Source organism: Nyctereutes procyonoides, unplaced genomic scaffold (assembly GCF_905146905.1).
Source record: "Nyctereutes procyonoides isolate TBG_1078 unplaced genomic scaffold, NYPRO_anot_genome, whole genome shotgun sequence".
Classification (NCBI taxonomy): domain Eukaryota; kingdom Metazoa; phylum Chordata; class Mammalia; order Carnivora; family Canidae; genus Nyctereutes; species Nyctereutes procyonoides.
The window spans coordinates 50,112,668-50,125,046 of NW_026575135.1; the positions used below are offsets into that span (position 1 = coordinate 50,112,668).

The 12,379-nt window shown below is 39.7% G+C and overlaps 1 protein-coding gene across 1 annotated transcript in view; it reads left to right on the plus strand.

The window, feature by feature from the left end:
* TRPC7 (transient receptor potential cation channel subfamily C member 7) overlaps positions 1–12,379 on the plus strand; it is a 142,019-nt gene that overhangs the window by 36,901 nt on the left and 92,739 nt on the right. The window lies entirely within an intron of this gene.

The following is a 12,379-nucleotide window of genomic DNA, read 5'->3' on the forward strand; positions in this document are numbered from 1 at the left end:
ATTTTCTTCTGCGATAATGAGCACCAGGCTCAGGTTCTTACCCCGCATTCCACATCCATTATTTCAGTGATTCCAGCTACAATTAATAAGGATTCAGCCATGTGTGTTAAATCTTAACGTTCAGTTTTCTCATCCATCAGCTGAGTGGGGGGATGTGCAGAATGGAGTGCCAGAGGCAGGAGGTGGCTTTGAAGTCCTTCTTAGCTAAAAGGTGTGTGACCTGTGTGCCTGGCACTGTGCCGAGCGCATGAGCTTACCTCACTGAATCCTCAGTTTAAGTGTTAAAATCCTTCCTTATGTTACCACTGTCCTCAGGTCACCTCTTCTGAGAGGTGAATGTACTCCATTCTCCACAAGGCTCCCTTCCATCCCATCCTCAGACCCCTCATAACCTTCATCTCCAGACAGCCCCTACTTCACTCTCTGGAAATAACAGCTTCTCCACAACAAAACCCCATGTCACTGCCCTCCCATGCAATCAGAGATGCATCGTCATCTCACCTTAGAAGACAGGCTCTCTAAGGACACACTTCCCCTGCAACCCTCACAAGCTTTTGCTCCCATGGCCCTCATAGCCCTGGGCCTGGAAAAGGGGGGTGGGCATATCTCTCTTGCTACTCCTTACCACTTCCAGACCTTCCTCCTTCTCTCCTCCCTACAAACATTCACCTTTGAATCATACTTCATCAGATCAGGTCACCCGTTATCCCTCACCACAGCTGCCTGCAACAATGGATCACTCTGTCATTTCTCCATGCTTTTACTGTCTGGACTTAAATTCCTGGTACTTTGATATATACGTAGATGATCCTTTCCACATCCTGGCTCAGTTGCATGAACTCCAGCAGTCTTACGGTAGTCACCATGAGCCCACCTGAGCCTACACTTGTCATGACCATAAATGCAAATTCTCCATAGTCTCAGCATCATACTCTGACTACTCAAACTTTTCCATCTGCCTCCAATATCTCAACTCTTATCAATCTTTTGCTGTCCCTGTGACCTCTAACTCAGTAATCTAGCCTTCTTCTTTTTTTTCATAACTTTATATTTATAGCAGTTTTAGGTTCCCAGCAATATTTAGCAGACAGTATAGAGTCACCATACATCCCCACCCTCCCACATGAATAGTGTCTCCCATTACCAACATCCTCACTGAGACATTTGTTACAAATGATGAACCTACAATGACATATCATTATCACTCCAAGTCCATATCTTATATTAGGGATCATTCTTGTTGTATGTCCTAAGAGTTTGGGCCAATGTATAATGACATGTTTCTACCATTACAGTATCATACAAAGTAAAGAAGCTTCACTGCCTTAAAAACCCTCTGTGCTAGTCATCCCTCCCCACCATCCCGACCCCAAGCCCTGACAACCACTGATCTTTTTGCTGTCTCCATAGTTTTGCCTTTTCCAAGACATCATATAGTTAATATGTGTACCTTCTTCAAATTGGCTTTTTTCACTTAGCAACAAGCAATCAAGTTTCCTCCATGTCTTTTTATGGCCTTATATCTCATTTCTTTTAAGTGTTCAATAATATTCCATTGTCTGAATGTAACACTGTTTATTTATCTACTTACCCACTGAAGGGCAGCATGGCTACTTCTAAATTTTGACAATTATGAATAAAGCCTCTATAAACATCCATGTGTAGTTTTTTGTGTAGACATAGTTTTCAACTCCCTTGGGTAAATACCAAGGAGCACAACTAGTGAATTATACAGGAAGATTATGTTTAGCTTCATAAGACACTGGCAACTTCATATTTAAGGTCTCTTGTAGATGACATGTAGCTCTGTCTCATTTTCCTAACCTTTCCACTTTTCTTCTCCCCTGAAAGCCCTGTCGGTCTTCATACCAGTCTCAGATCCATGAACAATCATTATAATCACTCTCACATACATGCCTCCATTCCTTTGCCCCTCTTCTGATCTGCTGTATTCTTTGGCAAAAAGACAATCCTTGTAAAATCTAATTCTCTACCTACTCCATGCCAGCACCCAGGGAGGTGGATGTGGTTAGAAAAAAATCAACCACATCAGCTGGCCTCATTTTAAATCTCTGACTATGAACCTCAAATGGACTCTTATTATCCTCCAGCAATTATATCCTGTCTCTTGAATCCATTCACTCTGAAATTTTGCTCAAAAACATTTCAACCGGGGGATCCCTGGGTGGCGCAGCGGTTTGGCGCCTGCCTTTGGCCCAGGGCGCCATCCTGGAGACTCGGGATCGAATCCCACGTCGGGCTCCCAGCGCATGGAGCCTGCTTCTCCCTCTGCCTGTGTCTCTGCCTCTCTCTCTCTCTCTCTCTCTGTGTGACTATCATAAATAAATAAAAATTAAAAAAATATCAAAAAAAAAAACATTTCAACCAATCAATCAATAATAAATAAATAACTATTTCAGACCTCCTCTCCTCAAACTTCCATCACCTTTCCCCTTCATTCTTACTCTCAGCTGATAATATTTTCTTCCTATTTCACCGGGCATGGGGGTGAAATAACAGAAAGAAAATGTCTATAGATTCTCACCACCAGTGTGTGTACCTACTAGCATCCTCCTCCACATACTTGACCTTCCCTCCTACTTCAGATAAACCATATGTGATTCTATCTAAACCTATTCCTTCACTTATATATGAATATCTAATCTTCTGTCATATATGCTATTGAACTATGGGATTAATACACTATCTAGTGATATCAAATACAATGATCCATATAATTATCTACTGAAAAATTCCCAACAATATACAAAATAATATGGTTTGTCCTTTCAGGAAAAGGAAGGAAGAGGGGGAGGGAGGATGGGAGGGAAGCAGGAAGGGGCAAAAAGAAAGCTTCTCTGGATTCTACTTCTCACATGTGTTACTCTGCCATTTCTTTGCCCTCCTTTGCAATGAAACTCCTCAAAAGACCTATCTATATTACTGGCCCAAATTCTCTCTCTTCTCACTCTTTAATCTTCACCAGTCACACCCTCTACTCTCCCCAAATTGCTCCCATCAAGGTGACCAGTGACCTCTAAGTTGTTATATCCAATGCTCAATTTTCAGTCCTCCTCTTATTTGGGAATAATATTACCACCAACTTTATAGGGTCTTACAGGCTAATGAAATACTAGAATGTTTAGAACCCTTTTATTATAAACTGCTACTTTAATCATTTCTTAAACAAACTTTGCCTAAATATAAAAGGCAGAAAGTCTCCCAGCACACACATGAATGTTGATTTATCTCCAACTATGTTTCAGTTGGACCTTTCAATGAACATTCTTGCCCTATAACTGCATTCCTGAAGGGAGGAGAAGGGCAAGTAGATTTGATGCTCACACCCTTTTTAAATCTAATTTCTAAGGTCTCCGTTGAGGAATGAGTGTTAATTATCCTGTACTGTGTGGGCGTCTCCACAACATCAGTCTGAGAAATTCATTTAACTTTTGACCGATCAGAGTAATGAGCTTCTGTCTCTCGTCATTTAAGTTTGTCAGTAGCTTTGAAAAGTTTTAGAACTGAGCTTTTTAACCAAAGTCAAGCAAAGTAGTAATCTGTGTTGTTATGTAGTGGAAATTGTGGTGTTGTCAAAATAGTAACTTCAGCGCTAAAAATTCAAGGTATGAACATACCATATTAAATGGTTTTGGTTTGTATTCTGTGTTAGAGACTGAGATTCATCTCAATAATAAGTGAGTCTGTAAAAATTGTGGACCAAAAGAAAGGGAAGAAATTCTGGACCAGCTGAAAATAAAAAAATCTGTATTAATATCTGCACTGAAGAGAATGCAAGACATAAATGATGGATGACTATTGTAAAAACTGTTAAATACATTAAACAAGTAATCCGGGGTTGAAAGCCAACTAAACTTTCTTATCAACATTTTGTTCTAAGATGTAATACTTTATAAATCTTTAAACCAATATAAAAGCATGTAACTGAGCATTTTACTGGTCATATTAACAAATGGATCTAAGGTAAGTGTTCATTCAAGAGTAAACAATCCAAATTTATAAATATATGTGAACATGTTTGTTTATATAGAAAATTACAGAGAAATCTACAAAGCACAAGTAAGTTTAGCCAGGGCATAGGATATAAGGTCAACACAGAAAAATCTATCATATTTTTATACAAATAATGAACAATTAGAAATTAAACATTTAAAAAACATTTCCAATAGCTAAAAAAAGAGATATAAAAGTCTTAAAAAACAAATGTAGAATAAATATGTTGAAAGCTATAAAACACTAAGGAAAGAAGGAATTCCTAAAGGAGAGACAGAACATGTTCATAGTTCAAAGGACTCAATATAGTTGTCAGTTTTCTCAAAATTGATCTATACACTTTACACAATTCCAGTGAAACTTCAGCAGAACTTCTGATAGACATGAAGAAGTGTATTCAAACACGTTTATGAAAGGAAAGGAAGGAGATAAAGCCAAAACAATGTGAAAAAGAATGACAAACCTGAAGAACACAACATACCTCATTTTCAGACAATATAAAGTCACAAAAATAGAAATACTAAATACTAGTAAAATAATAGATATAAATTCAAAAAAACAGAATAGAGAGCACAGAAATAAACCCTTACAAATATGATCAATGATTTTTGACAGCTATACAAAAGCAACTCAATGGAGAAAGAATATTTCAACAAATGAAGCTGGAATGGGTAAATGAATACCTATGTGCAGTAAAAGGAATCTTGACCTAAACCTTACACTTTCTATTAAAGTTAACACAGAATGGTTCATGGACCTAAATACAAAACCTAAACTATAAAGCCACTAGAGCAAGACAGAGAAGAACACATTTGTGACCTTGTGTTAAGGTTGCATAGGGCAGCCCGGGTGGCTCAGCAGTTTAGCACCGCCTTTAGCCCAGGGCCTGATCCTGGAGACCAGGGATCGAGGCCCATGTCAGGCTCCCTGCATGGAGCCTGCTTCTCCCTCCGCCTGTTCTGTCTGTCTGTCTGTCTGACTCTCTCTCTCTCATATGAATACATAAATAAATAAATAAAAAGAAAAAAAAAAAGAAATGATTGCTTAGTTGGAGCACCTGGCTAGCTTAGTTGGTTAACCGTCTACTTTCTGCCTGGGTCAGGATCCTAGGATCTAGTAGGTAGCACTGGGCTTCCTGCTCAGTGGGAAGTCAGCTTTTCCCTCTCACTCTGCCCTCCCGCTCAACTTGTCTTCTCTATCAAATAAAAAAATAAAATCTATTAGAGAGAGAGAGAGAGGGAGGGAGAGAAACTACTTAGCTATAACACCAGAAGCATAATCATAAAAGAAAAAAAATGATAAATTTAAAGCTTCTGCACTTTGAAAGATGATAGTAAGAGAATGAAAACTGTAAGTCACAGATTGTGAGAAAATATTTACAAACTCTCTTATAAAAGAATTGTATCCAGAATATATATAAGAATTCTCAAAACTCAATGAGAAAATTTAAAAAATGGATAAGGGATTTGAACAGACACTTCACCAAAAAGATACAAAGATGGCAAATAAGTGCATAAAAAGATGCTCAACATCATTAGCCATTAGGGAATACAAATTAAAATTGCAATGAGATATCACTACATGGAAAATGAATTGACCATACCAAGTTCTGATAAGAATATGGATGAGCCGGAACTCTGATAATTTGTTGGTGGTAATGGTAAATAGTCCTTTACTAAGTGAATGTATAAACAGAGTGGCATGCACAGGCAGCCAATGTGAAATAAAAAGAAATGAATTACTGATACACGCAACAACATGGATGGATGAATCTCAAAGGAATTATACTGAGTAAAAGAAGCCAGTCTCAAAAGGTTACATAATACATGATTCCCTTATTATGACATTTGGAAGATGCCCAACTCTAGGATCTTTTGGTTCCATGGCCAACGCAGTCACAGTTCACGGTCCCCAAGAGCATGATGACACAATGCAGCTTCAAAGCACTGAATGTGGACAAACTGACTGGGAGGCTTACCCTCTGTCCATTCATCTGTGCCCACAAGCCAAGAATGGCTCCCTCTTATCACTTTCTTTAAGAACAGACTTGAGCATGCCCTAATAGAAAGTAAAGAAGATTTGCATATAGCAGGCCACGGAGATGGATGGCAAGGTCCACATTGATACAAACCACACTGCTGGTTTAATGGAAGTCATCAGCACTGACAAGACTGGAGACAAGTTCTATCTCACTATGACACCAAGAATCACATTACTGTTCATCAGATTATGCCTGAAGAGACCAAATGCAAGTTGTGCAAAATGAGAAAGATCTACACAGGCATACAAGAAATCTGTCTGGGGATGCCTGATGCTGACACTATCCACTACTCTGATCTCATTAAGAGGAACAAATTCATTCAGATTGATTTGGGGACTGGAAAGATTACAGACTTAATCAAGTTCAACAATAGTAACCTATGTATGGTGCCTGAGGGTGCTAACTGGGACAGGACTGGTGTGATGACCAGAGATAAAGAAAAGTGAATTCAGATTCAGAATATATTTTTGATATATGAATTAGGTCTTGAAGGAGAGAGAAAGAAGAAGAATCAAGGGTTTCTCCAGTATTTTATGTTTTCTTTCCCATGAGCCAGTCTTGTTCTCACTCTAGGAATTAAAAGACACAAAGAGAAAGAGGTCAAGAGTTCGAAATCAATGTTCAAAATAAAGTGCTAACAATAATAAAAAATTGCCTAACCACAGACATGTTGAATCACTATGCCATACACTTGAAACTAATATAACATTGCATGTCAGTTATAAAAAGCTTTAAATTGCCATTAATAGGCTTTAATATAAATTTTTACATATTTAGATTTTTATTTATTTTCTGTATTATTTATTGTTAGTTATACTATTTTACATTGCTTTGGTACTGATTCTCCCAATGATTACATGCCCTGTGTATTATTATAGATTAAAAACTGAGATGCAGAAGAGGTGAATGGTTTGTTCCATTTCCCACAACTAACAAGTAATAAAATAGGAGTTCAAATTCCAGGTCCTCCTGACTCTATTTTTCTTTTTAATTTTTACTTAAATTCAATTTACTTAACACATAGTATATTATTAGTTTCTGAGGTAGAGTTCAGTGATTCATCAGTTGCATATAATACCCAGTGCTCATTAAATCAAGTGTCCTCCTTAATACCCATCACCGAGTTACTCCATCCCCCAAACCCCCCCCCCTCTAACAACCCTGTTTCCTAGAGTTAAGAGTTTCTTAGGGTTTGCCTCCCTCTCTGTTTTTATCTTATTTTTCCTTCCTTTCCCCTATATGTACCTGTTTTGTTTCTTAAATTTGACATATGAGTGAAATCATATGGTATGTCTTTGTCTTACTTATTTGGCTAAGAATACCCTCTAGGTCTTACTGACTTTAAAACCTGTACACTCACTTACTATAGTAGAGAATTTGCTAGGTGTTCAAATTTCTGTATCCCAGCCCACCCTTTATTTCCCCAAGTTAGCTGAGAGTCAGCCCCAATTAAGCCTCTAGTTTTTATAGTGTGCTAAGGAGAAGGACATATATCCTGCTCACCAAGAGGTAACACAGTGAAAGAAAAGACAAAGGGATTTGGGTCAGACCTACCTGTTTTGAATCTTGGCTCAACCACTTAGTAGCTACGTTATCTTAGACAAGTAAACTGCTCTGATTGAGTCAACATTTATGGAAGGTCTATCATGTTCCAAAACATACTCTAGACTCTATTTGTGAATAAAACCGACAACATTTCCTAACCTCAAGAAGCTTACATTCCAGGAGAGGACATGGAAAGTAAATACAATAAACAGATAAAATACATAGTATGTCATATGGTCATAAGAGTACCATGAAGGAAAAGCAGCAGGATAGGGTGATGGCAAACAGAGAAGGCTTACAAATTTTTTTAAAGATACTCAAAGAAGGCTTCTGAGAAAGTGACACGTGAGCAAAGACTTGAATGAGTTGTGAAAGTTACTCATTTAGAGACCTAGGGGAAGAGCATTCCAAGTAAAGAAAATAGCCAATACCCAGTGTTCATTAAATCAAGATCTGGTCCGTGCCAGATGTGTTGGGAGAACAGCAAGGAAGTCAGCGGGAGTAGATTGAGGAAAGGAGAGAAGCACAGGTAATAAAATCAGGAGGAGAATGGAGGGACCACCATTGCATGTCCTTATAGGATGATATAATGACTCCACTTTTACTTTGAGCAGATGGGATGCTGTTGGAGGGTTTCGACAGGGCAGTGCCATGATCTGACTAGTTTTTTTTAAGTATTCCTCCATCTGATATATGGAGAATACACTATAGCAGACCAGGACAGATTTTTTTTTTTTTGTCCTGAACAAGTGAAAGGGTGGGAGAAACTAAATAAGGTGGAGAAGACTAGATTCAGAGTTAATTTTGTTAAGTTTGAAGTGACTATTTTCCAAGTGGAAATATCAACTTGGCAACTGGATATATGAGTCAAGTTCAGGAGAAGGATGTGCTAAAGATATAACTTTTGGAGTCATCAGCATATGGATGGTATCTAATGTTCTTATATAAGATCACTAAGGCAATGAGTATAAATAGATAAAAGGAGAAATCAAAGGACAGGGCATATCTTTGGGGCATTCCAAAATTAAGACATCAGAGAGATGAGAATAAATCCAGAAAGAATATAAAAAGAAGTCATTCAGGAAGAAAAAACACAGAAGAGCATGTTAAGCTAGAAGCCAAATGAAAAATGTGTATCAGAGAGGAGGAAATAATCATCTATGTCAAAGCTCTTGATAAGTCACATAATATGAAGACTGAGAACCAACTACTGGGTTTGGCAACATAAAAGTCACCTGTGACCTGTGATCTCACTGGAGAAAGTGGACGTGGGTGTGAAATACTTATTGAATGGAATAAGAAAGAATGCCTGGAGGGCAACTGGAAACAATGAGTGTAGACAACTCTATTGAGGAGTTTTGCTATAAAATGGATCAGGAAATTGTGCTGGTAATTGGAGAGGAAAGTGTGGTCAAGACAAAATCCTTTTTAAGACAAAGAAAATAGCAGCATGTTTGCATACTGAGCCAGGAGGGAAAGGGAGAAATTGACAATGCAGGAGAAAGAAAGGAAGACAGCAGGAGCCCTGTCCCTGAGTAGGTGCCAAGGACTGATATCCAGCACCAAAGTGAAGGACATGACCTTAGATAGGAGCAAGAGCACTTCATCCACAGCAAGAAGAGGGAACAGTCCATGAGTGCAGATGTATGAAGGTAGATTATGTGATCTTGTCAGCATGTGGTGCTTTGCTTCTGATGACTCCTATTTTCCAAGCAAATTGGGAACCAAGGTCCTTGTTTGAGAGTCAGGAGGAAGAGGAAGTGTCAGAAGATGGAGGAGAGGAGAAGATATGCAACACTTGTTAGGAAAGATGGAGGGTAAACTGCCCAGGGGCACTCAGGACTACTTGAGGTTGGAAGTAGTTGATAGTAAGCCTGATGAGCACAGTTGTGTGTTTTGCACCCACCTTTACTATGCAGAGGCAGGAACAGGGCAGCAGAGTCAGACTCAACTAAGGTCAGGCTTTTTTCTGTTCAACAAGAAATATGAGATAAGGGATTCCTGGGTGGCTTAGCGGTTGAGCACTGATCTGGGGATGAGTCCCATGTCGGGCTCCCTGTGGGGAGCCTGCTTCTCTCTCTGCCTGTGTCTCTGCCTCTCTCTCTGTGTCTCTCATGAATAAATAAATAAAATCTTTAAATAAATACAAATTATTAGTTTAAAATGAAAAGAAAGATGAAATAAGAGGAGGGCCAGAGAGTTGATGACATGTACAGGGATGATTATAACAACTGCCCATAAAATACAAGCACTATAAGAAGGGAGACAGGCATCTAAATGGAACGAAAACTAAGGGAAGTGTAACCAATGCCTTGTAGATCTATCTGGTAGAAGCAAAGGATTGAGGTCCTAGAGGGAACGAGCTCAACGTATAGGAGGTGGTAGTCAGAGCGGGAAGAGTTGAAGATGGGGGTCACAAAGGAGCTATGGTGGGGCGGGGCGGGGGGATATGTAAGAGAATGAATGGCTGAGTTAAGAGTGGAGGAGAAGGTCACTGGAAAAACACCATTAAGGAAATGAGAGGGCAGAGTAATGGAAGGGTCATCTTCCTGAATACTGAAACCCCCACAAATAAGAACAGCAAAGTTGGGAGAGTGGCAGTGAGACAGGAGCTAAAATCTTCAAGGAAAGTAAGAGTGATCTAGAGATGAATAAGTTCCTAATAGAAGGAAAAGCAGACTCAGCTTATTAGTTTCTCTCTGTGGGTCTCAGTTTCCCCATTTTTAAGTTGGAAATGCAGCCAGTCCTTTCATCATGAGATTTTTATAAGGATTAAGTGAGATATTGCAGGCAGAACATCTGTCACCCATTGGGACTGGCATACTTTAATGTGCAGAAAATTAAATTATTTTTAAAAGGGCAACTGTGAACTCCAGGGTATGTGCCTCATCCACCTACCACTAAAGTTGGGAGAGTGTGACCTAGAAGACTTACTGAACTCAGAGTTGACCCAATAAATCACACTCATCCTAACTGCCCAAAGACGTTCCCCTGTGGCCCTGTCTGGGAAGCCTGGGCCTGGCCATGACCACCCCCTACCACCTGCAGCTGGCCTCATCCATACCAACTCTGTCTTCCCAGCAGGCCCGCTGTCCTCGCTGACTCAGCTAACCATCTGCAGACACCAGGTTTGTTGCCTTCCAGCTTCAGTGTCAAATGCAGAAAGCAAAAGCCAACTACATGCTTTGGCTGCTCTGTCTGGTGTGCCTCCCTTTTTTATGGCCAAGCTGGCTGAAAGAGCCCAGGGAAGTTAAAATCTCAAATAAAATGGTACCTTGTGTTCTGAACCGTGCTGAGCCCAGAAATGTGCAAAGGCTCTAGGACAGTACAATCTGACGTTCCTAGCATGGGGAGCTTGGGCCATGGGCTGAGTCCAGCCCTTTCCACTTCTTTTCTGTATCTATCCCTAGATTCAGCTCTAGGTGGGAGTTTCTACCAAGAGAAGAGGTCATGTCTAACAGGAAAGTGTCTGTCTTACCAGGAATAGGCAACAGTATTCAGAGACTCCTCCTTCTCAAGACAGAGACAAGAAAGGTGACAGAGTAGGGGCCAGAGGCTTAGGACACCTGAGTTGTGGTGCCAGGATTGCCTGAATTGAGAGGTCCCTTTTGCTGAGTCCCCCAATCTGCTGAGTTTCCCATCTATGGTTCATCAGGGCTGTCAGAGTATCTTAGCTGGAGCAAGCTCTGAGCAAGTTTTACCTGGCATTACTGTGATACAATCCAGAGAGTGGATCCCTAGCCTCTTCTCCCCCACACTACTCAGAGACCATATCTGCCTCATTCACTGCCAATTTTCCATTGCCTAGTACATAGCAGTCCCTGAATAATGAGGGAGAGAAGGAACAGAGGGAGGGAGGGAGGAAGGGAGGTATGTTTAGGATGGAGGAGCATAGAACACAGCTCTTCCTATCGCCACCCAGCTCTGTGCCAGGTACCAAAACCTAGAATACTCCAAGTATCTTCCCTGAATTTTTCTCCATCACAGCCTGCCTGAGTTGAGTAGTGGTTTTCCTACCCAGAATTTCTCTTCTCCTTAAATTATATATAAAAATGAAGGGTGGCCACTCTTGTCAGAAAACATGTTCTTGATCCTCTTCCTAGCAAGCAAACCCTTATTGCCCTCTTTCTCTAATGCACAGTGACATTTTGATACAACAGTACTGGATAGAGACAAGAATCATTAATTCAGAAAAATGGTTACACTTGTACAGTTTGCTAGGCTCCTATTTACACAGGAATCCAAATTCTGGAAAAGCAAACCTCCATTCCTATTTACCAACTACTATTTACCAGTCTGAAAGCTCTTGACATTGATTTATATTAAAAGTGACATCTGGCTCTTGTGTCTTTTCTGAATAGACTTGTTTCAACTAAAAAACAAACAAGGAAACCTCTAGAGGAAAATATTTTTGGGGAGTAGTGGTATGAGGGTGACATGAAACATTTTTTTGTCCAACATTTTGGTTCATAATGTGGAACTGAAGCAATCTGTTTAGGGGGAGAGATAAGCTGGCACGTCACTCAGAAAGGAACTGCAGCCTCTCAAAGATAATTCTGAAAGGTATGCCTAGGGAAGGAAATGAGAACTCCAGAGGCAACTCATTAACAAAACAAAACAAAACAACACAACACAGAGGTCAAGACCTAAAAGTGTTTATTCAACACTAAGTAATATAAGGAGCCATGATTTGCCATACAAAAGGATTTGTGGTAAGAACGGATCCCATTAGATTTAAATTACATTTGATTTTTAAATGTATAATTTACAAGCAGATTT